At 42.4% G+C, this 23,560-nt stretch overlaps 1 pseudogene; it reads right to left on the bottom strand.

Moving 5' to 3' along the window:
• Positions 1-21,437: 21,437 nt before the first annotated feature.
• On the bottom strand, positions 21,438-23,042 carry LOC140620639 (eukaryotic translation initiation factor 2A pseudogene; annotated as a pseudogene).
• Positions 23,043-23,560: the final 518 nt, after the last annotated feature.

Here is a 23,560-nt window from a genome sequence, read left to right as displayed (position 1 = left end):
CAGGAGGACTCGAGAAAGGGTTGGAAGGAGGTGGAGGGGCTCCATAAGATGTACATCTCTTCCAACCCAGTATTTACAGAGTAGGGAATGAATCATTACAGCCCAGAGCCCTCAGTCTGTATCATTCACTCACCTATACTGTGGGACCAGCTAACAAGGTGGTAAACCCCTTGGTGAACACAAGCAAAGATCCCCCAATTTATTTGTAGCTGGTAGATATGTAGTGATGAATAGCACATGCTCCATATAAGCGCCGTCCAATCAAACCTTCTGCAATAACACAAAGGTTCTCCATTCACTATTTTCAACATGGTAGCCATGTGCCACACTGACCACTTGAAATATAACTCACGCAACTGAAAAACACAACTTTTCATTAAATAAATTTTTAATTAAATTCGGCTACTGTGTTAGAGAGTGCTGCAAGACCCAAACTATATGGACTCTGCCATATGTATACTGGCTGTCTGCCCCTATTCTACATTTGTTAAATAAAGAGAAGAGTATACTTACTCCTTATTTTTTTTGGCAGTAATTAAATCAGTATTAGTGTGTGTTAGTTATTTATTGCTGTATAACAAATCACCCCAAATTTAAAGGCTTAAAACTATTAACAATTCATGATCTTTTTGGTTTCTGTTGGTCAGAAGCTTAAGCAAGACTTGGGTGTGCAGTTTTTCCTGGTATGTCTCATGAAGTTGCAATCACTAGGAAGGCTTGACTGAAGGATCTTCCATGGTGGCTCTTTCACATGGCCGGCAAGCTGTTTAGGGGTCTCTCTGTGCGCTGTGTGAGTGTCCCGTAGAGTAGCTGCTGCTTACTGCAGGGCAGCAACCCAGTAGAACAGGGAACAGTTGCAATACCTTTTATAATATAGCCTCAGAAGCCACACAGTGTCACACAGCTCTAGGATTGGAAGATTGGAGGGCGGGGGCCTGCTGGGGGCAGCTACCACAATCTATAAAGTACTCGGAAGGGTGCGTGGCACATATTCAATGTAGATGTCAGCAGTTCTTATCTGATGCTTCCCAAATGCAGCAAAATATCATCATGGCTCTCGGCTTATATTCACAAGGGCTGGCATTAGCCGGGAGAGTTGGGGCCACAACACCCCCCTCTGAAGTTCTCAGAGCCTGGCATTGATTCCTTTTGTTTTCTTTCTTCCCTTGCAGCACCAGAAGACACCTTCCTGGGAACTCTTCCTGTGGGCCAAGTCAGCTCTTCCCAAGCAAGGATGTGAACTGACTTTGTGAGTATAGCACGTGAAAGGGACTTAGAAGCAGAAGCTTACACTGAAGATTAAGATAAAAAAATGAAGCCTCAGTTTTTTTTGTCCCAAAATGGGAATGCTATTTTGTCTTTTGTAGATGAATCCAGTCCCCCGTTGTTCCAGGCACTGTGCTAGTGAAGACCGCAGGCAGTCTCCGTCTGGTGGAAGCTGTTCGGTGGAAGTAACGTGTGGACGAACAGCCACGTGCAAAGTGCAGACTGAGGTGAAGCACGTGAGCATGGGCCTGGCCGGGTCTGAACACCCAGTAAAGGAGGGAGCGTGGCTCGTGAGAAAATCTGAAAGTCAGCACGTCCGCTGAAACACAGTGGCTGGGACATGTCACTGGAATGACATGCGTGAGAGAGGTTTGTAAGCTGCTCTCCTTGCTTTAGTTATATTCTTACTGCCTCCATGGCTCTCTTATTACTCTGTCCCTTCTTCTTAATAGTATTTTCAGATAAGTAGTACCAATCGGGGTTCTGGAGGCAGTGGGATGGACTGATGTTTTGGTTTCTCTTGCTCCTCACAAAGCCTGGAGCTTTCCCTCTTCCCTGAAGCTCTGTGGCCTAACACCACCATGTTTGGCTCCTGGACAGAGGGCGTGTCCCCTTTGCAGACCAGGACAAGGCCTTTGTAACACCTGTCCCCATAGTACAAATGTCTTAGGAGACAATGACGTAGTATCTTGGCAAAGCTATTTGGCCACCTCTCTATTTCAAAATATCACCTTGACCTTTCCTTCACAGCTCCTCTCCCTGAGCAGACAGCCGGGAGCCGAGAGAAACCTGTGTTGCCTCCTCTGCTGAGCCATCGCTGTCCTCTGAGACAGGCCTGTCTGGCCCTCGTGGCTCTGTGTTCACATTAATAACAGAGCCAGGCACTGGCCTCCCTGTAGCCCCTCCTGAGAGCCTCTTAGGGTCTCCACATGCATCCTCTGCCTCCCCCTCCACTGTTCTCCAGGATCCAGCCAGGATCTATGAACAAAGCTTCTCCTCCTCTGAGTAAGAGAATCCCCAGACCTCCCGTGGTTTTAGCACAGTGAGGAATGGTGATTTGGGATATGTTACAGGGCTGAGCATCCTTCGTCCCCCATGGCCCTCCTCCCCCAAACCCTGAAACATGAGGCGGCCCCTCAGCTGCTCAGTGCGGCTGTCCATTGGTGGGAAGCTTCTCTTGGCTGTGGAAGGCGGCAAGGGTCTCTTGCCGCAGGGACTTGTTTTATTTATCTAGCTGGACTCCATCTTTTAGCGTTCAGCTCACAGAGGAAGAGGCTTTTACAACTAAAGTCTGTCTGTCCCTCCTGTGGAGACAGTGAGCAGAGAAAGAACAGATTTCACTGAGGCTAGAAATGCCCCTGGTGTTGTCTGCAAGGCTTTGGCACGGGGGGGCTGAGGAGTCACAGAATTAGAGTGCCTGAGGCCCCAAGGTCATGGCCACCAGTCCTCTCTTCTTCCAGAGAGATCGTGGCCTTTGTTGATCTGATTATGGAATCTGAGCTCTGATTTCCATCCATCCTCTCCTCCCACCCCCCGAAGACGATGTTAGCATTTTATTTTTCTATTCCTGACATTCAAATTCATAAGGAGGTGAACGATAATAGAATATAATCAAAATAACATACAAACACAATTCAAGAACATTTAGCCATCCACTATAGTGATAGTAGCTATTCTTCATGAAATACATAGTTATACAGAAACGTCTTTATATAAATTATGCTTAACAACCTATATACACTGTAAAACTGTTGTTAAAACTCACACAAAGATGCTAGTACAAGTAGTGGTGTATAAAAGTGTGAACAAGGCTAGTGATAAAAAACTTATCACCTACTTACCACTTCCACATACTCTGCATTTAGTCAAATCTTGAAGGCCTCACCATGGAAAACCCTTTGAGCACTTTTAAAGTACCATGACTATATTCAGCCTGAAGGCTCCCGCCTCATTATGGCAATTGATTCTGAGTTCAGGTTAGGAGCAGAACCAGGGAATAGAGAAACCCATGTGAGGCTGGCCATTCTGATGTGAATCTTGACATGTGATGATGAAAACAATTCCAGAGACAACTTGTATGTCAAAAAGTATAGAACCATAACACCCTCTTGACACCAAAATATTTTAAACAGAAATTAAATCGAATCTTCCCTCCACCACTTAAAATCCATGCTGAACAAGAATTCACACAGTGAAGCTTTTCCAAAAATAATTCTGTGTGAGATCACTCAAAAGTCTTTCCCATCCTATACTCAAATCTATCTGGGGGCAGAGACACTCCTGCAAGAAAGTTTACTTTGGATAAATTGGCCTCCTTGACTATGATTGCTTTGGGTTCCACTTAAAAGTGTGGTCAAAGCCCTGAGTAATCAATCAGTGGTATTAAATGCATTAGTTACTTAATGTTCTAAATTATGAGGACAAGAATTAGTTGGTTCCAAACTGCATCTGCAGTAGACTCCATAGATTCCTTCCTACAGTTTATCCAGGTTTGGTGTGGAGGTGTGTGAGGGGGATGGTTGCAGGTTCGGGAGCAGAAACATGATTATAACAAAATTCCAATCATTTTACACAGAGGCACAGTCCCATATTCCAAGAGCTTGTTCTTGTTCTTTTTCTTTTCTTTTTTTCTTTCTTCTTTTTTCTTTTCTTTTCTTTCTTTCTTTCCTTCTTTCTTTCTTTCTTTCTTTCTTTCTTTCTTTCTTTCTTTCTTTCTTCTTTCTTTCTTTCTTTCTTTCTTTCTTTCTTTCTTTCTTTCTTTCTTTCTTTCTTTTTCTTTTTCTGTTTAAAAGCACTATTAGCATTTCAAAAGAAAAACAGTAATGGAAATGATCAGACACATCAACATGTAGCTTTGAGAATTTAGACCTTAGTTGAAGATACAGTTTCCTGAACTCTTATATTTATAGCACAAAAACCCTTAAAGATTTATAGAAAAACTTTAATTCCCTATTAATTTTGCATTAAGAAATTTATATTTGCTAATTTCTATTTTTTTCATGCTCTCTTGGAGATGTTTTGAAGCTTCACTAACTTTTACACAGGTTTAAAAAGATCCAAATTATATACTCTGAATAAAATGAATACAAGATACTTTGAGAGTTCCCTTTTATTAGCTATTCTCAGTGTACTCTGGTCAACATTTATTTGGCAATAAAGCCTCACAAACTTTAATCATGTGACTAATAAGACTGAAGTGCCACACCGAGTCACAACCAGTGTAGTCTTGGAACACGTAAACCTTTCTCCTGAAGCTCTCAAATTGTGTCAGCTAGAATTACACTGCTTTTAAAGATGGAACTTGTGAAAATGCTGGGTTTTGAATGCGGCTGATCAAATCATTTTGCTGAAGGCAGGAAACACTATTATCAACAGCTGTTACCCTGTTTTAGTGATTTGCAAGTGGTTTATGTGCTCGAAAGGACTGGGAAAAAGTGTGAACCGGTTGAAAACTAAGGAAAAGAAACCACATTGTAAACCACAGTAAATGTGTATATATACATAGGTGCACAACACTCAAATTTACATCAGTGCAGGCAATGTCTGAATTCATACATCTTTGGCATTCAGAGATACTGGGTCAACCAAACCATTGGTGAAAAGTATTTTTTTTCATATACTTAGGGAACATCTTGTCTTGATTTAAAATGCTGTGATCTGCATTCTAAAAATTCACTGAGATAAAGACAAACTGGAATCAATTTAAAAAGTTACCTGAAAGTGGGATGCCCGAATGGCTTAGTGGTTGAGTGTCTGCCTTCAGCTCCAGGGACTGATCCCAAGATTCAGGATCAAGTCTCACTTCGGGCTCCCTGCATGGAGCCTGCTTCTCCCTCTGCCTGTGTCTCTCTCTCTGTATGTGTGTCTCTCATGAATAAATAAATACATCTTAAAAAAAAAAGTTACCTGAAAAATATAATTAGCAGCTGTCTCTGTAAACAGGTGTGGGCCTAAGAATTTCATTAAACATATAAAAGTGGACGAGATCTCGTCTTTTAGAGTTAGACTTAAGATTTTAAAACTTGTGGGGTCCCTGGGTGGTTCAGTTGGTTGAGTGTTTACCCTCAGCTCAGATGGTGATTTTGGGGTCCTGGGATGGAGCCCCACATCAGGCTCCCTGCTTAATGGGGAGTCTCATTCTCCCTCTTCCTCTGCCACTCCCCCTCCTTGTGCTCTCTCTCTCTCTAAAATAAATAAATAAAGTCGTAAAAAAAATAAAAAACTTTTGAGCAGTGCCTAATTTATATGGAATCCAATCTTAACTTGTATACAACATGTTAACAACTAAATTTTCACACCTCAGAGTGATAGGTACAAAATTTACCTATGTCCCCAAAGCTATCATTTACCCCCAGAATACTCACAGATGCACACACTTGGACAGATGCATGCAGAATACATGCTTTCCCCCATGTAATTCTACGTTTTCTTGCCATTGTCTTAAGTCACTTCTTTTAAAGGGGACCAGTGACTCAGTGTATGAGTTCTGAGGAGCTGGATGAGCAAGATGGTAAGCCAGCCTATTGGCTAGGGGACCTTCCAGGGAACAGGGGGACAATTTCCATCCATCCTCTTAATCTGACTTCCCTCCCAGAACCACTGCCAACAATTTAGAGTGTACTTGCAGATTTTTCAATATTTATACTCACCCATTTGACTGAGATATTTTTCACATGCATGTAAGATGTACTGCAATTGCTAATGGACACTGCTTTCATGCTTTATCATCAGTGTGTTCAGCAACACCTGACATCAAATAAGTGCTTGTTTAGTAATAATCTCATTTGCTAAATAAGATGAGAAATGCAAGTTCAATAGATGAAATGACTTGCCTAGGCTGGTAAGTGATGGAATCGGAAATTCATTTGGCCACATCTAAAAGGTTCTATGTGCTTCAACATAAAAGAATCATTTGGCAACAAAGAGGCTGGCACCTGGGCACAGCAGCAGGGAGAGAGCTCTTGTGGGGGATGGCATCATAATCCTCAGCTTCTCATGCTTGGAGAATCCCCCAAGTCTGAGCTGACACTGTCTCATCATGATGGGGTTCCTGCTGGTTTTCTACTTGCTTTATCTTTTCTTTTACTAATGGACTACTTCCTGCTTATGCAGATGGGGCACCTCCTGGGCAGACTTCCTTGACCCTGGGGGCCCCTGGCAGGAAATTCATGTCCTGTCAGGCTGGTAGACCCACGGGAGAATGAGGGAGATGCCAGATGCCATTGCTTTTGCAAAGCGCAGCCCATGGAGAGGACTTTTGCTTGGATTCAGTGGGCTCTGCCCCTGCACGTGTGTGGGAGGACAGTTGTCTGCCTGGAAAAGAGGGTGTGTCATGTGTGCACAAGCAGCTCCAAGTGCCTGTGTTTGGTGCTTGCTGCTCACCTCTATGGCATCACCTTGGGTCAGAACTTCTCTTCCACTCAGGCTTCAGGTAGCAACAAAAGGGTGCACACAATGGTGAACCATCCTTTTTGCCTCTGGAATTCTGTGATTTATGCAGTTTTAAACTAGCTATACAGCAGTTAAAACAAAAGTGAACATTTATATTTATGGTTTTGCTGCCTTTGGAAGGGGATGGATCCAATGAGCTTGTTTTTTTCTTTCTTTCTTTTTTTTTTTTTTAATTCACATAAAAGAAAAACTGGATATTCCAGTAGAGGGAGGTTTTGTTTGGTTGTTACTCTTCCTCCTAATGATCAAAGTCTAGCCAATTTCCTCTTTCCTCTGAGGACCTGGTCTCCTGGAGATGCAGGCTTGGGCCTTTGCCCCATAGATTGTGGTTATGCCTTTTTTTTTTTTTTTTTAGATTTTTATTTTTATGTTATGTCTACACTCAACATGGGGCTTGAACTTACAACCCAGAGACCAAGAGTTGCATGTTCTACTGACTGAGCTAGCCACATGCCTGTTCTTTCAGTTTCTTAAAAAAGCTTGCTGAAGTGCCATGCCATTTTTGACAACTTGAGCTAGGTAAATATTTATATGTCTTCCCTGGGTTCCTAGTCAACTGAGAGCAAAGTCAGATGAGTGCCAGGAATAGTGATGGCTTTATTATGGAGAACTAGTTCTGTGCCTAATTCCCTTTTCCTTCTCCTTTGAATTGAGGAAACTTGGTCTAGCAGCCTGGGATGACCAAGTTAGAAAATCGACCAAAGTCTGGACAGTTAGGAACAAGAGTAGTGTCAGAGGTAAAATGTGCAAAGTCCTACAATGATAAGGCACAGACATGTTTTAAGAACAGAAAAAGAAAATACAACATGCTCTTTCTGCTTAATTTCTAATGTTGAATATCTGAATGTGGAGTCACTTTCTCCATTTTCAACTGGTCAGATTATTCTCTCTCAGAGAGAAAACTGCACACAAAGAAGTGGAAAACGAAACAGGCCAGGACTGAAGCAAGTTTCTTACCTCTCTAGAAACACAAGAAACAAGAAGGTAAGCATGCTTTGGTAACAACTTTGCCTATCTTCTATTTAATTTTAACTTTGTGTGTGTGCACATGTGTGTGCACGTGTGTGTGTGCATGAGAGAGAAGAGAGAGAGATTTTGTAATAAGTCAACAATAATTTGTTTTGACATAATTTGAGAATTTTTGTCTTTCAAAAGGGAAATTATAAGCATACTTCATTTTTTACAAATTGAAGGTTTATGGCAACCCTGCACGAAGCAAATTTATCAGCGGCATTTTTCCAGTAGCATTTGTTCATTTCATGTCTCTGTGTCACATTTTGGTAATGCTTACAATATTTCAAACTTTTTCATAATTATTACTATATTTCAAATGATTATATTTGTTAAGGTGGTCTGTGATCAGTGATCTTTGATATTACTATTGTGATTTTTGGGGTTTGGGGTGCCAGGAGCCACATCAACATAAGATGGTGAACATAATCGATAAATGTTGTGTTGCAACTGCTCCACCAACTGACTCTTCCCCTATCTCTTCCTCTCCTGAGGCCTCTCTCTTCCCTGAGATCCAACAATACTGCAATCAGACCAATTACTAACTTTACAATGGCCCTCAGTGTTCAAATGAAAGGAAGAATTAATTGATGTGGCAAATCTTATTGCCTCATTTTAAGAAATTGCCACAGCCACCCAACTGTCAGCCACTACTACCTTGATTGGTCCGCAGCCATCAGCATCAAGGCTAGACCCTCCACTAGCAAAAAGATCATGATTCACTGAAAGTTCAGATGATGGTTAGCATTTCTTAGCCATGAAGTATTTTTAATTAAGATATGTACATTGTTTTTTAGACATAATGCTATTGCACACTTAATAGACTATAGTATGGTATAAGCATAGCTTTTGTATACCCTGGGCAAGAAAAAAATTCATTTGACTGGCTTTACTGTGGTGGTCTGGAGCCAAACCTGCAGTATCTCCAAGGTATCTCCAAGTATCTCCAAGGGAGAAGCAATAAAGGAGTTAAGGGTGTGGACTCTGGGTTCAAATTCTATTGCTTAAAGTTACTGAAGAGTAACTATGAGAAAACAACTTTCTCTTTTTGGGTCAAAAGTTTCTCTTTTCAAAAATTCATGACTCACAGAACTGTAAGGAAAATTAAATGATTTAATGTTATAAAGTGTTTAGAATGATAATTGGCACAGAGTAAATCCTCCATCAGCTACTATTGTTGTTTTACTTTGCACTCAAATTTTGTAACACTTCTTAAAATTTACCTTTTTTTTCCCTCTCAGAATGGTTTGGTTTGAAAATTCTACTTTTTTCCCACTTTTTTAGAGAGAGAGAAAGAGACTGCGAGTGGGGAGGGGCAGAGGGGAAGGGAGAGAATCCCAACCTGACTCGTGCTGAGTGCCCTGAGATCATGGCCTGAGTAAAAATCAAGAGTCGGACACTTAACTGACTGAGCCCATAGGAGCCCCTAAAAGTTCCACTTTTATGAAGGCTGCCTATTTTTAAGGATTGATTTACTTGAGAGAGAGAGAAAGAGAAAGAGAGAGAGAGAAAGAGAGAGAGAGCATGCACAAGTTCATGAATGTATGGGGAGAGGAGGGCCAGAGGAAGAGGGAGAGAGAGAAATTCAAGCAGATTCCTCACTGAGCATTGAGCCCACACGGGGCTCAATCTCATGACCCTGAGATCATGACCCGAGTGGAAACCACAAATAGGGCACTTAACCAACTGAGCCACCCAGGTGCATTTTTAATAAATAGATATCTTTTTATATGAAGTATACTGCAAATTTTCTTGTTAAAGAATAATTAATCTCAAAGCATCGAGATTTATGGTTTTAAGATGCTTTCAATGCTCCTGAAAACAACAAAACCTAAAAGGGAAAGGGGAGAAAATGCTTCAACTTAAATGAAACAACAAATTGCCACAACTTCAAACCAGAAGTGATGGGGAACATCTGCCAGATACCTGCCTTTGGGTCATTATGAGATGAGACTGGGCATGCCAAGAGGCTACACACGTCCTGGGACTACAGGTCATACATAAAACCTCCCAACTATTGTTACCACCCAGAAGTTGCTATCATTGGATCTTAGACTAGCTACGGTCTGATCCGTGGATGGTTTAACTATGGAACCAGTTGGCCATAGTTGATCCAACTCATTTGCACAGACTCTGAAATTTGCAGAATCCTGCAAGAGGTCAAAGTTACCTTGTGTTCATTGCTGCTGATGCATTTGCTCGTAAATCCTAGTGCTCAATTTCATGGACTTCCTTTATGTGATGAAAGAAAATCCAACACATTGACTTTCTTTTTGACAGTTCACTGTAGCAGAACTCTCCCTGGTTGAGATGTGTGTTTGTAAGGGATCAGTTTAACACATTCTTTGTCTTTGCAGACAGCAGTTTCTTGGTGCTGCTCTCCTAACTGGAGATTCTTCCCTCGGACTGTGGCTTGCAGTTCCAGAGCAGAGAAGATGTTATTGTTTTCGGTGAAAGTGAATTGATGCCGCTCCGGGAGTCTGTATATTATCAAGACCACAAAGGTTCAGTGTTTCTTTCAGGAGCAGTAAATCAGATCCTTTGTGAGGTGTGCATTCAATCTCTTTCTCTTTCTTTCTTTGAAAAGTGGCCAAGCCAGGGCGATGCTTTTGGATTAAAGTGGGGAAAGATGTCTGAGTCACCAGGGCCCCCTCCTCCAGGCCTGCAGGCTTGCTGCCTCCCATTCGGCTTCCAAATGCCCACACAGCCAGTGCTGCCCCTCACACTTCCAGAATCCTTCACATCCATTCACATGTCTCTGGAACAGACTGACTTCCTGTTGCCTCATGTCCACGTTCCAGTGTTTTGGAGTTTTCTGTGCTCCACTCCACTAGGAATAAGTGAAGCCTGGTCTGGTGAGCTGGGCTATGCTGATGCTTTGCCTTGGTGCATTTCTCCCATCTCAGGCAGCATGTCTAGACCCATCCTGGCACTTTTCTTTAGGCTGGCCTCTTCCAGTGCCTTTGAAAGGCCCCACAGCAGGAGATAAATTGATGTTAATGCCAGAAGTGAAATTAACAGTGATTAACATATAATATTTTTTTTATTCAGGAGTTAATTGTGTAAATATCAGTGAATATTTTGGAGTTTGGGTGGCTGGTAACTTCAGTGGGGGCCAACATCACCATCCATTACTACAAAAGGCCATCTTGGCCTAATGGTGAAGTGGAGCGTGGATCAGAGGAGCTAGTTCTGCTGTCCTCTGCACAGGCTACTTTATCTGGAACTTCATATTTTACCTGTCATTGCATTACAGAAAGAACTTTGAAAATGAATATAGGAGACAGTGATTAACATCTTGAGGAATCTAGAAACCACACTATACGGAGACGAGTAGAACTATCTAATCCAAAAGGGCTGCTGTTGGAAGAAAGAAAAAAAAAAAAGAAGACGACTTGGGTGGAAAAAGATTGTGGTTGCCAGATGTTTCAAGAAGTACAATGTAGTAGGGAAAACAAACCGATTCTGTGTAATCACCATAGGGTAGAACTTTGATGTGTAGGTGGAAGTTGCAGGGGCCAGATTGCATTTCATTCTATTTTAACAACCTTGTGGCAGCCTCATGGGCAAGCAGTCACCATGTCACCTGAAACACCCAAGCCAAGGCTGGCTCCTCTTCTCCAGGGTCTGAGTGGTAGGCCCTGGGTCTCTTGCTTCTGAGCATGAGTGGCTCTATGGCTGTTGGAGCAAAGGGCATAGCATCTCTCCTACGGTTCAGAAGGCATGGAGGAGGGCAGCAGGACCTCGCTGTGCTCGTGGAGGGCGCCAAGCCTGACCGAGGCCTGCAGGGAATGTTTTCTCAGCTTTAAGTCTCGAGCCGATGAACCAGGCCTGGAGTTTCACCTGCCACCCCTGCCGCACTCCCAACATCTGAAGGGAAGGCTCCAGCCTCGACTCAGACAGTCCCATCTGCACCGTGAAGATAGGGCCGCAGGTGACCCTTGTTGGCCGAGGGATGAAAGGCAGGGGCTGCAGCTCTGGGTTGGGATTGGGCTGTAGACATGCTGTGTGGGGCTTTTTCTTTCCTTGTGTTCTTCCCTGTTTGTGAAATCTATTCCCACGAATGTTTTAGGCGCTGTCCTTCTCAGAAGGTTGAAAGCTAAGCCGGCTCTGTAGGAAGGAGCTCCAGTGTTCAGCCAAGTCCAGGGTAGAGGAAATCATTTACCCTGCCCCCATCCGGTGGCCTTGAGTTGGCCCTTTGCCCACCTTTACTGATGGGAAGCTCACCAGTAAACCAGCAGACTAGCTAGTTTGATAGCCCGGAGCAGGGCTTTGGAGGCTGATTCTCACACCACAACATCTTAAGTACCCACAGCCTTTTCATGCAGACACGCAGACATAGGAATCCTTCCCCATGCCTTAACCTGCAGATTCTATCTGTTATAGGACAGGGAAAAGCAGAAGGAAAGGAAAACTGGTGTTGAATTTACTAAGAAAATTAAGTTCCAAGGGATTCCTGAAGTTGGTTCTCATTCTTTCCACTTAATCTACACCTTTATTTTGCTTACATTTTAAAACTTCTATTTTAATACAATTTTATACTTAACAAAGAATGACACAAAAAGCATGCAAAGAATTTCTGTATATCCAAATTTTTCGGATGTTAGTATCTTATGTAACATGAGTGCAATGATCAAAATCAGGAGATTAACTTGATGTGACACTAATCTAATCCATAGGCCTTGGGCAGATTTCATCAGTTGTCTCACAAAGGTCTCTTTCCTGGTCCAGGTTCCAAACCAGCTTCATACATTGGACTCAGATGTCATATCTTCTCAGTCTTATTTAATCTGGAATAGTCTTACCTATACCCTTTTGGCAAATTTAATTCTAGAGAAGGAGAGCATATCCATTAGAGAAGTACTGAGTGTCCGCTTGCCCTGTGCTGTGCCCTGCTAGGGATGAGAGGACACCACATGGAAAAGGCGAGACACCATTCCTGCCACCTGAAGGTTCTCAATCCAGTGTTGAACACAGACAAGAAAACCAGCAGTTTCCATGCAGGATGCCAACTACTATAAGAAGGAATGAAGGGGACATGCAGGTTGAGAGGGCAGACACTTAAATAAACCAAATCGGAAAGATGTGGGAGAGGATTTCTGGAAAGGATGATGGTGGAGTTGAGGCTTATGAGATGAGTAGGAGTTACTCAACCTGGGAGAGCAATGTCATGCTGTGAGATCATACAGGCAGTGGCAATGGCGTTGGTGAAATTCTGATTGCACAAGACATCTGCCCTGAGCACTGAGCCAAAATGCATTCTGGAGTCTACACAGGATGCATGAAATGGGGCGAGGTGTGCATGAGCCTGGAGAGGCAGAGAGTGGTCAAATGCACAAAGGCTTGGAAGTTGCATTAAGGGCTTAATTTTGACCACAGGGTCATGGCAGATGTTGAAAGATGCTTTGTATAGGAATGTGGTAGTCGTATTTGTTTTTACAAAGACTACTAGAGCATTTCAAGGATGTTCTTATGCTAAAGTGCTTGGGTAACTTGTGTAAAGTTAGAGTGTGAAGCTGAGGCTCTCCTGATCTCCAGTCCAGGACTGTTGACTTCATTGTATTCCTCCTATTTTCAGTCTAGCAAGCTACTGGGTATGAAACACACATATAAGTGCTTCTGAGAAGCAGGCTGCATGTCCTGGCCTCTGCCCCTGGGGAGCCCACAGCCAGGGTTGCCCCAGCAGTGAACAGACACTGCAATAAGTATGGTATGAGAGGGGCCCAAGGCTGGACAGTGATTTCTGTTGTGATCCTATTCAGCTGGGAGAGCAGGAGAGGCTAGACACATTTGATCCCGTTGATATGGGGTTAGGAGGGGACCATAGATAAGGGGTGCTATCCCAAACTGCAAGGTGGTTTGCTGAAAGGAGCAGAAGGCCAGGCCAGAATGGGCAACCGGCTAGGATATCAGGACTTGGGAAAATGCCAGGAAGAGGTGGAAGGGAATCCTTTCCTTTCCTCTGACCTGTCAGAGAAGGGGTGGGAAGAAAAAGGGAACTAGTCAGCATAGAGCTCTTTTTACCTGGAAGCCATCATGGTAGTTTCTGTTCTGCCATTCACTGCTGAGGAAGGTAGGGCTCTATGAGGTTAATGACCCACCCAAGGTCACACAGCTAGTAAGTGTTGAGTCAGGACTTTTTTTTTTTTTTTTAAAGATTTATTTATTCATTCAGAGAGAGCGAGAGATAGGCAGAGACACAGGCAGAGGGAGAAGCAGGCCCCATGCAGGAAGCCTGATGCGGACCTCGATCCCGGGTCTCCAGGATCACACCTCAGGCTGCAGGTGGCACTAAACTGCTGCACCACCGGGGCTGCCCTTGAGTCAGGACTTTGACAAAACCCTGACTTCATAGCTCTTTTTTCTGCTCTATGCTTCCTGGTATCAAGTGGAAATTCAGGTCCAGTCTAAGGAATTGTCAAAGCTGTCTAGGTATGGGCAGTGGAGGATGCCTGGATGGAGGGAAAAAAGAGAAAATTTATGGTTGCCATCCCGAAGTAGTCACTAGTACCATGTAAAGCCCTGGCCACCATCAGGAAGATCCTACCTGAAGAGGGAAAGATTTAGATAAAACCTAATTCCAGGGAATGGGGTTGAGGCACTGCAGGGAGGGTGGTCACACAGCACTGGACTGGAAACAGGCTGACCTCCAGCAAGCAGAACTCTGCAAAAGCAGTTATAAGCCAGGCTAGCCCAGGCTGGTGTGAGACTCAATCCTGGTGCTCCTTCCTTATCCTAGATTCAGGATCTGTTCTTGATCCACTGCAAGCCTAGGGTTGGGTAAAAGCTGATCTAGAAGCAGCAATGCACCGTCTCTGGCCCCAGCTCCAGGAGGTTTTGTTGATGTTTAAGGAAGCTGTCTTTTCCCTTTTGACCCATATTCACCCCAGTTTGCAGGCCTGTTCCGTCCTAACAGGCAAGGCTGGAAGCACTTAAGAAGAAGTCTCAGCTGGACTCTTCCTCTCTGTCCAGTGCTGGGAGAGAGGGAACTCTGCTACCCCCCAGCAGTCACTCAGCCTCTGGCGGCTCAGCTGGAGGGGGAAGTGTAAGCTAGGGATGGAGGGAGGAAGATGGGAGGGCACAATTTGGCTTGACTCAGTTTTGTAGGGGGCACTATAAAAAAGGCAGGAAATAGGACAGGACTGTGAGAAACGGGCAGAGAATGACTTGCCTGCCCCAGTTTCTCATCTGCCAAGATGATAACTGAAGAGTTGGCTGCTATCAGGTAGCATTAACTCATATTCAGGGTTGACAAGGGACATTATCCTGGCTGGGTGCAGGGTTTCTCCAGCCATCAGGAAATCCTGCGACTCCAGCTCCAAGGAACTTTTAGACCGTGTAGAAAGAACACAGACAAGCAGATACACTTGAAATGTATTTATGGACCAACTTGGTCCACCCACAAATGGCTGGGCAGCACCTAAAAAAAATAAGGCAGGGGTCTCCCATGGCAGAATCTAGGGGTTGAAATGAGCAATGTGAATATTATTTTTGTGTGTGCTACAGTTTGCTTTCTGTCTTGGGAAAAGAACCTCAAGCTTCTTCGATCCCCTTCTATCATGAATTGTTGGCAGCTCTGGGAGATATTTTCCCTATTAAGCAAACCAACAGCTGCTGGTTTTGGCTACAGTTTGCTTTGCTCAGTTCTTGGGCGGAAAGAAGATGCTCAGCTGTCCTCAAGAGCTATCAGTGGAAATCAGAATAAAAAACACAGAACAGATGGGCCTAGAGAATGGAAACCCTGAAGAGCGCTGTGGGTTTCCATCCACAGTAGAAAGCTGCAAATACCCAATAGTTATAGGGTTCTCCTCCTGCCTAGGCCTGGCCTCATGTGCTCAACTCCATACTGCAGGGATGCATGGTGTTCTCAGAACTCCTCCTATCTGACATTTCAGGATAGCAGACATAGGGAGAGTGGCAGATTTCTCTGAGGGGACAGTGAGCAAGTCACTGGGTAATTTCCTGGATCAAAATATATCACCCATCACATCACTAATTTTACCATAAGTAAATTTACCATAAGTCAATTTCCTTAGGGTATCAATTTCTCCACCTCTGGGTTCTGATGGGAACCAACCAAAACAGCAGTTAACATCTGTATTATTATTTTCTATGTGCCAGGCTTTGGTGTCCAAATTGGCAAGTCATACTTAATCCTTGCCTTATTCTCATGCTGTACTCATTTTACTGATTAGAACATTGCAGCTCAGAAAAGCCAAATAATTTACTCCAAGTCAGAGTTAGTATTGGCATTCCTGGGGTGGATTAATCCACCCATCAAAAATACCCAAATACATACCAGGGTAGATACTGGGGAAGATTGATACCATTCATTTAATACATATAAATAGAAGCATAATAGCACACACACACACACACACACACACACGGAAAATCTTACTCAGCCAAAATCTATGTCCACCTACTCCATAGTCAAGGAAATGAACACAAAGATGGCCACACAACGAAGGATCCCCAAACATTGAGGGGAAAATCTGTAGCATTGAAGGATTGTCAAATTACATCAAAATTACAAATTGCATGAAGAGAATGGAAGCAAAGTTTAGAACATCAGGAAATTCTTTAGAATCAGTATAATTAATGTTAACATGTGAAATAATGTTGCGAAATGTATGAGAGTACTTTATATATAAATCAAAAATTTTCGAGATATGGAGAAAAAATAAGAACAATGAAATTAAAATGTGTGTTAAAGAGCAGAATCAACATAGCTGGAATTTGAATTTGTAAGCTGGAGGATGGCAACAAAACATTCTTCCAAAATGTAGCCCCCAAAGACAAAGAAACAGAACGTATTAATGGAACATTAAGACATAGTAGGTTTATAAGAGAGTTCCAAATCCTATCTAATTGAAGTTGCAAAAGGAAAGAAAAGAAAAACAAAACAGAGGCTTGAAGGGAGGAAATAATTAAAAGAAGACAAAATTTTCAGAAAGGAAGACATGAGTCCTCATATTGAAACAACCCAGTGAGTGTTAGGTAGGACAAAGGTAGCAGGTATGACATATGCATGCACTGTGGTGACATTTCAGAAAACCCACCATGAATAAAGCATCCCAGAGGCCAACAAAGCTAAATAAGAGAGAAGATAGTTTCTGTATAAAGAAATGAACATCAGATCAGAATCCAATTTCTCAAAAGCAGGAGAGGATTTCTAAAAGCAATGGATCAATATTTTCAAAGTTGTTGGTATGTGATTTTTTAAAAATTTATTTATTTTTTTGGTATGTGATTTTTTTAAATAATAAATTTATTTTTTATTGGTGTTCAATTTGCCAACATACAGAATAACACCCAGTGCTCATCCCGTCAAGTGCCCCCCCTCAGTGCCCGTCACCCATTCATCCCCACCCCCCGCCCTCCTCCCCTTCCACCACCACTAGTTTGTTTCCCAGAGTTAGGAGTCTTCATGTTCTGTGTGATTTTTAATGAGAATTCTATTCTAAGGAAAAAATTAAATACAAAGGTGAAAATAGTTTTTTCTAAAGCTCTTTAAAGACTCAGAATGTTTATCAAACAGAAGCTCTATCAAACTTCTGGAGAACCTATTCCAGGAAAATAAATAAAAATATTGATAATCTGAGGAGGACTTGAGATGTGGAGAGTAGCACTTAGTCAAAGAAGTACAGGAGTATTAAATATTATGTTACATTAACACTCATTTTTGAAGTAATTAATGATAATAACTCAAATCCATTCCTTTTTTTTTTTTTTTTTTTTGCCAACAAATCCATTTTTCCCACATGATCTCAGAACAGTTCAGATCATGGGAGAAAAGAAAGGCTTTCTATGTTAGAAATTTTCACAACAATGTCATTTTCCACAGGTTTTTGAACAAGGGCACTCACATTTTCACTTTGCACTTGATGCCACCTGTGTCACCCACACAGGAGCAAGACTTCTTTTGCTAAGGAAACTGAGACAAGGAGGCTGAATACTTGGAGACATGAGACACATTAGAAAATTGGGTGACAAAAAGAGAATAAAGTGAGATGCTAACAACTGATTTAGAAATATCCTCAGGCTCCCACTGCCATGGTGGGAGATTGTAGGGTCTTTCCCTGGAACAACTGAACCACTCAGGGAAGAAGATCTACACGTATTGACGTGTGAAGGTCACTAATGTCATTGTCGATGGGCCATCCCACCAGCCAGCGGTGTAACTCTCCAATCGAATAAGCTCTTCCCTGTGTGTTGTCATCAGCTTCAAAGGAGACCCAATATTCAGGGCTTAATGCCTTTGCTCCCATTTTCCCTCCCACCTCTCGATTTGGGGATTGTATTCACTTGCATTTCATATAATAATTAATATATGTTGTGTCTCAAGTCCTGTTTTCTTTACAATATATAGTTCTTCACAACATACAGTTCTTCACTGTCATTGGCTTATGAATATTTTCCCATACCTATCTCCCCACAAGGCTGCAAGCTCCCTGAGGACAGACGGGAGCCACCCCTGATTGCTAGGTCTGCCGAGTCTCCTGCTATGCTTTCCCCAGGATGTCTCTCAGTAAATTGACTTTGGTGAACAATGTGAAAATACTTTATAGACTGTATATTGATGTGAACAAAAGGACAGCTTCTAATTACAAAATGGGGAGAAAGCAAATTCCAAGGAGGCCTGCGATTCCTCGGTGCTGATTCCAAGAGAGATGAATGACAGATATGCTACCTGGGTCCCCATACTCTTACCAGCGTCCTGGAAAACCTGAAGAGTCAGACAGGGTGGGTGACAGCATGATTTCTTAGCTGGAGGAGAGCAGAAGCAAATGCAGAAACAGTTTTTTCTTTCCCACCCCCCTTCCCTCCCACCACCCAAGGACAAATGGAACCCATGATGTTTGGCTTGATTTTGAGGTTCTTATTCTCCCTACATTTCTGGACCTTTCCTGTATCTCTTGTATTAGCCCTGAGAACAAATGTCTTTTTTTTTTTTTTTTTTTTGAGAACAAATGTCTTGATCACAATCTTCACCAGGTTCTCTCAAAGAAAGGACCAGGTTGCAGGAACCAGACTTAAAATGATTTCCAAGGAGTTGAGGGAAGTAAAAGCTCTTCCTGCATTTTCTCCAGTCAAGAAATTAGGGAAAAGATGTGGGTCACAGAGCTTCTGCAGTGTAAGGAAGAATTCTCTAAAGATTTTCTCTAAGACTCACAGGAGGATTGGTTTCCCTTCATGTAGAAGCCATCCCTTGCTTTCAAATGGAGCCTGCTTCACTTCATCAGAAGCTGTAGGCAGAGAGAGCAGTGGCATTGCTTGCTCAGCAGGTTATTCTAAGGAAAGATACACAGGAAGAAAATTAAACCCTTATTTCTATTATTCCTTCTTGGGAAATGGCAAGAAATATTGCCTTTAAAGTCTATCTCCTCCATGAGAATTACTTTTTCCATTTGGAAGAGATTCCCAGATCTCCCAAGCAGCTATTGCTCTAGTAACTACTTATTTCCCAACAACCTCAGTCTGGAAGTATCCTGCGGCATCAACATACCTAGTTGTCTTGTCTCTTTTCACCATGACTCAGTATTGAAGAGCATGATAGCAGAAACCATGCTTCCCACCTTACAGCATGCCTTCCATTTTTGAGATGGCATTCTGCTGCCCACTGGGGGATGTAGCATAGTTCTCTAGAAGGAGGTAGAGCATGGATTGTGGTTGCACCTAGCATCAGCCACATAAAGTTTAAAAGGGAAATTCTGTGTCCTGAAACAATGCAAACAGCTTAAATTTGTATTCAAGATAAAAACTAAGAACAGAGAAAAATCACAGGAGACCTGCCACTTTCTGGGTGGATTGTGCCCTCCCTACAAACTTTAGCCATCCTCTGCTACTGCTGGGTACTTCACAGAGACCCACTTCTGCCAGGAAGTTGAGTCTAGACATTGATCCAGGGTCAGCTAGAGGAAACATGACTTCCCAGGCTTCCTCTGCAAGTGGCATAACGGACAGGGAGCAGAATGGAGTTACAGCCCTCTGGTTTCTCAAAGCAATTTCTCTGGATCCTGTTCTTGCTACATTGCATTTCAGTGCTCTATTGCTTTAATTAGATTGCTTTTTTTAAAAAAGATTTATTTATTTATTTATTTATTTATTTATTTATTTATTTATTTATTTATTTATGAGAGTATATGTGAACAAGCATGAGTGAGAGAGAGAGCAGGAGCAGAGGGACAGAGGGAGAGGGAGAAACAGGACCCCGTTGAGCAGGGAGTCTGACATGGGGCTGGATCCCAAGACCTTCGGATCATGACCTGAACCAAAGTCAGGAGCTTAACAGAGCCACGCAGGCACCCCAAGATTACTTTTATTTTTTTTATTCTGTTACCTGCTAGAAACTTTCACATATATTATCAATGTCGTTCCTGACAGACTCCACATGAGATTTTTAAAATTTTATCTTGACTAAGTTTATGCAAAGCTCAGCTTGTGGGAGGCAAGAAATACACATACAGAAATAAATAAGAAGCTTAGCACACTAGAATTCTGTATCCAGCTCCATCTGACCATTCCAGGCTACCAAAGAGATTGCCTAAATTCCTTCTTTGTGAGAAGAAATGATATCCAGGCACATAATCAAACTCTTTTGGGGGGTCCTCGCTGAATAGAGCAAAGCCTGAGCCTTGATTTAAGAATAATGAGAACTTTAACAAGTCTAGAAGGAAGTGGACTATAAAGCAATTCAGTTTTTCAGAAAGTCACTGCACTGAGTTTCTTTTGAACAAATTACTAAATTAATATAAGTTTGAGAGAAAGAAATTAATATTTATCTTAAAGTTACAGAATTTTATGTATGTATGTATGTATTTATTTATTTTAGAAAGAGCACATGGACATGTGTAAAGGGGTGGAGGGAGAGGGAGAATCCTAAGCAAGCTCTATGCTCGGCGTGGAGCCCGAAACGGGGTTCCATCTTACAACCCTGAGATCATGACCTGAGGCTAAATCAAGATTCGGACACTCACAACTGAGCCAGCCACTTGGGTGCTCCCAGAAATGAACTTTTGTATACCTTGCTTGTTTGCACTGATTTCTTTTATCCAATCTAATGGGTTGCATTTTTTAAAATTTAAAATGCCCTTATTCATTTATATGGTAAATGACACTGACTAACAATGACATGCGAGGTATAGTCTGTTGAGCTTAGCAAAGAAATTTGTATCTTTTTTCCACATGTATTGAAATGTAGGAAAAGCCAATTTAATGGACATCATTAACTGATTTCACGTATATTCCAAAGCTTGGAAAGTGATTAAGTTATACATAGATGAGCAGCAATGTGGGTATGTGATAGGCAGGTGAAATTCAGGTGCTTTACAGAGTTTAACACAGAAGATGTATTTCCACTGATTTATGCTAGCAACTTGCTCTCTGCCAATCTTTTTTTTTTTTAATTTTTATTTATTTATGATAGTCACACACACACACACAGAGAGAGAGAGGCAGAGACATAGGAAGAGGCAGGCTCCATGCATCGGGAGCCTGACGTGGGATTCGATCCCGGGTCTCCAGGATCGCACCCTGGGCCAAAGGGCAGGCGCTAAACCGCTGCGCCACCCAGGGATACCTCTGTCAATCTTTAAAATAACCAATTTCAAATCTTCCTGCTCCTGGAGAAGAGTGATAGCTCTTAAAAAAATCTCCAACTTAGAGTTTTTCTAGCTGTTTAAGTTGCTGATTGTTTTTTTCAAGTTTCAATTGCTTTCAGGTCTTTGATTCTTGATTTTTCCATCTGTCTCAGGGTCTCCAGATGTGATCAGAGACATACTATTTCGTGGTGTGCTCTGTGGAGCAGGGTAGGTGCCAAATCTTGGTTCTTGTCATTTCTTGCTTCCTACTTTAGAATTTTCTCAGCCTCATATTTCCTTTGATTTTTAAGAGCTGCTTTTGATAATGGCTGCTCATTTCCTGGTTGTGATTTCTAATTCAGCAGTTGTGTCTCCTCAGAGAGCTTGGAATGAGTAATTGGTTTATTCCTTAAGCCGAGAGTCTATCAACTACTGCACATTTAGATTTTTTGTCGAATACTTCACTTTTAACTGCTTAGTAAGCTATCGTTTTTGCTGGAAATAGCCTATCCAAAGAATGGCTGCCAGGATAGGCCTGGCCTAATGCCAAAGGTTGTACCCATTATTAACATCAAACCTGGGAGCATGCGTGGCAGTTAAAATGTGCTCCCCATCTGGGCACCAAGGAAAACATGTAGGATCAGAGGCTGCTAGTTTAGAAATAGGTTTGTATTTTTTAACATTCCATGATTGCATTTGTCTGCCAGGGTTTTAAACCCAGCTAGCCTTAATATATGGCCATGAGGACTAAATAAGTTAGACATTAGAGCACCAGCTCCACAGTCAAACACAGGATCACATTTCAAGTTGAAAATCGTTTTGTTGGCAGACATAGAATCATAAATAGCATAAAACTCAGTAGAACTAGAATTCCAAATTTCACCATAAATGAGTCTATGTTTTGGTAATCGAATAAATTCTAGCCCTTTCTTCATCTGCTGCAAGGTAATGCAATATTTGTTCTCTGTAGTAGAAAGTTCCTTGCTTGTCAAATCCATTCTAACTATTACAACACAGCAGTGCTTTTCATTCCTTAGTGTCCTAACGTCTCAATCCGAGAGAAACGGACTGTGGGGCCTTGGAACATCGCCACCACTGAATCTGTACCCTCATCTGCCGGGAAGGGCATGAATGCTTCCATCCTCTCCTGGGAAAGCTATGTTCCTTTCCAATGCCCCTTAATGTCATAAATCATTCCACTGCTGCTGAGTCTGGTATCTAACAGGGAAGAGATCAGTATATGGGTTCCTTCAGTGCCGTGAACACACCGTGGCTTTTCCTACTTTCTACTATTCCCTAGGCTAAAATGTCCATCCTGGCTCTTTATGTAACTACTTCTTTGCTAACCTTCAAAGATTTTTTTCTTTTCTTTTCTTCTTTTCTTTTCTTTTCTTTTCTTTTCTTTTCTTTTCTTTTCTTTTCTTTTCTTTTCTTTCTTTTCTTTTCATGAGAGACACAGAGAGGGAGAGAGAGGCAGAGACACAGGCAGAGGGAGAAGCAGGCTCCATGCAGGGAGCCCGACGCGGGACTCGATCCCGGGTCTCCAGGATCACGCCCTGTGCTGAAGGCGGCGCTAAACCACTGAGCCATCCAGGCTGCCCTAGCCTTCAAGTTTTAGTGGAAATACAATCCTTTTCAAATCAGCCTCTCCCAGATAATGTCTACCTCTGTGCCTTTTCGGTCATTACTTCCTTGCTCGTCATTATCTTGCTTAGTTATGTGTTTGTCCATCGTCCATCTTCCCCAGCAAAATGCAGGCTCTGTCAGGGAAGGAATCTTGCTGGTCTTACTCATTACTGATGCCCAGCCCCTCGTACAGAGCCTGGCACATCTTAAGAGTCAATATATATTTGTGAAATGCATTCATTGTTTTCCCTTCCAACACGCTCGGGAAATAGCTATTGAATGAAGAATAAATAAGTGGACGGATGGAGAAATGCATACTTCCATTGTTAATCTTGCTGCAAATGCCCTCTGAGCATGTGTAGCAGCCCCTGGGTAGCAGATCACCTTTTCCAGATCTTTCCTCTTGGTCCTGTTCATGTGGCAGCATTGTTTCAAAACAGATTTCCTCTGAAAACTGCTAGGACAAGAATCAATCCTTTGTAAGTGGGCAGGACATTATGACTGTGGAACCCTGAAATATCTCTCAGTTTGATTTTTTTTTTTTTTTTTTTTACTGGAAAAGAAGATGAGGGGCCCTGAATCAGAGAGAAGGTTTTGATTTTCCTTGTCTGTGGTTTAGACTT

The sequence above is a fragment of the Canis lupus genome, chromosome 29 (assembly GCF_048164855.1).
Source record: "Canis lupus baileyi chromosome 29, mCanLup2.hap1, whole genome shotgun sequence".
NCBI classification, from domain to species: domain Eukaryota; kingdom Metazoa; phylum Chordata; class Mammalia; order Carnivora; family Canidae; genus Canis; species Canis lupus.
Note: the sequence above shows the minus strand (reverse complement) of the source record. Positions and strands in the feature narration are given on the sequence as shown.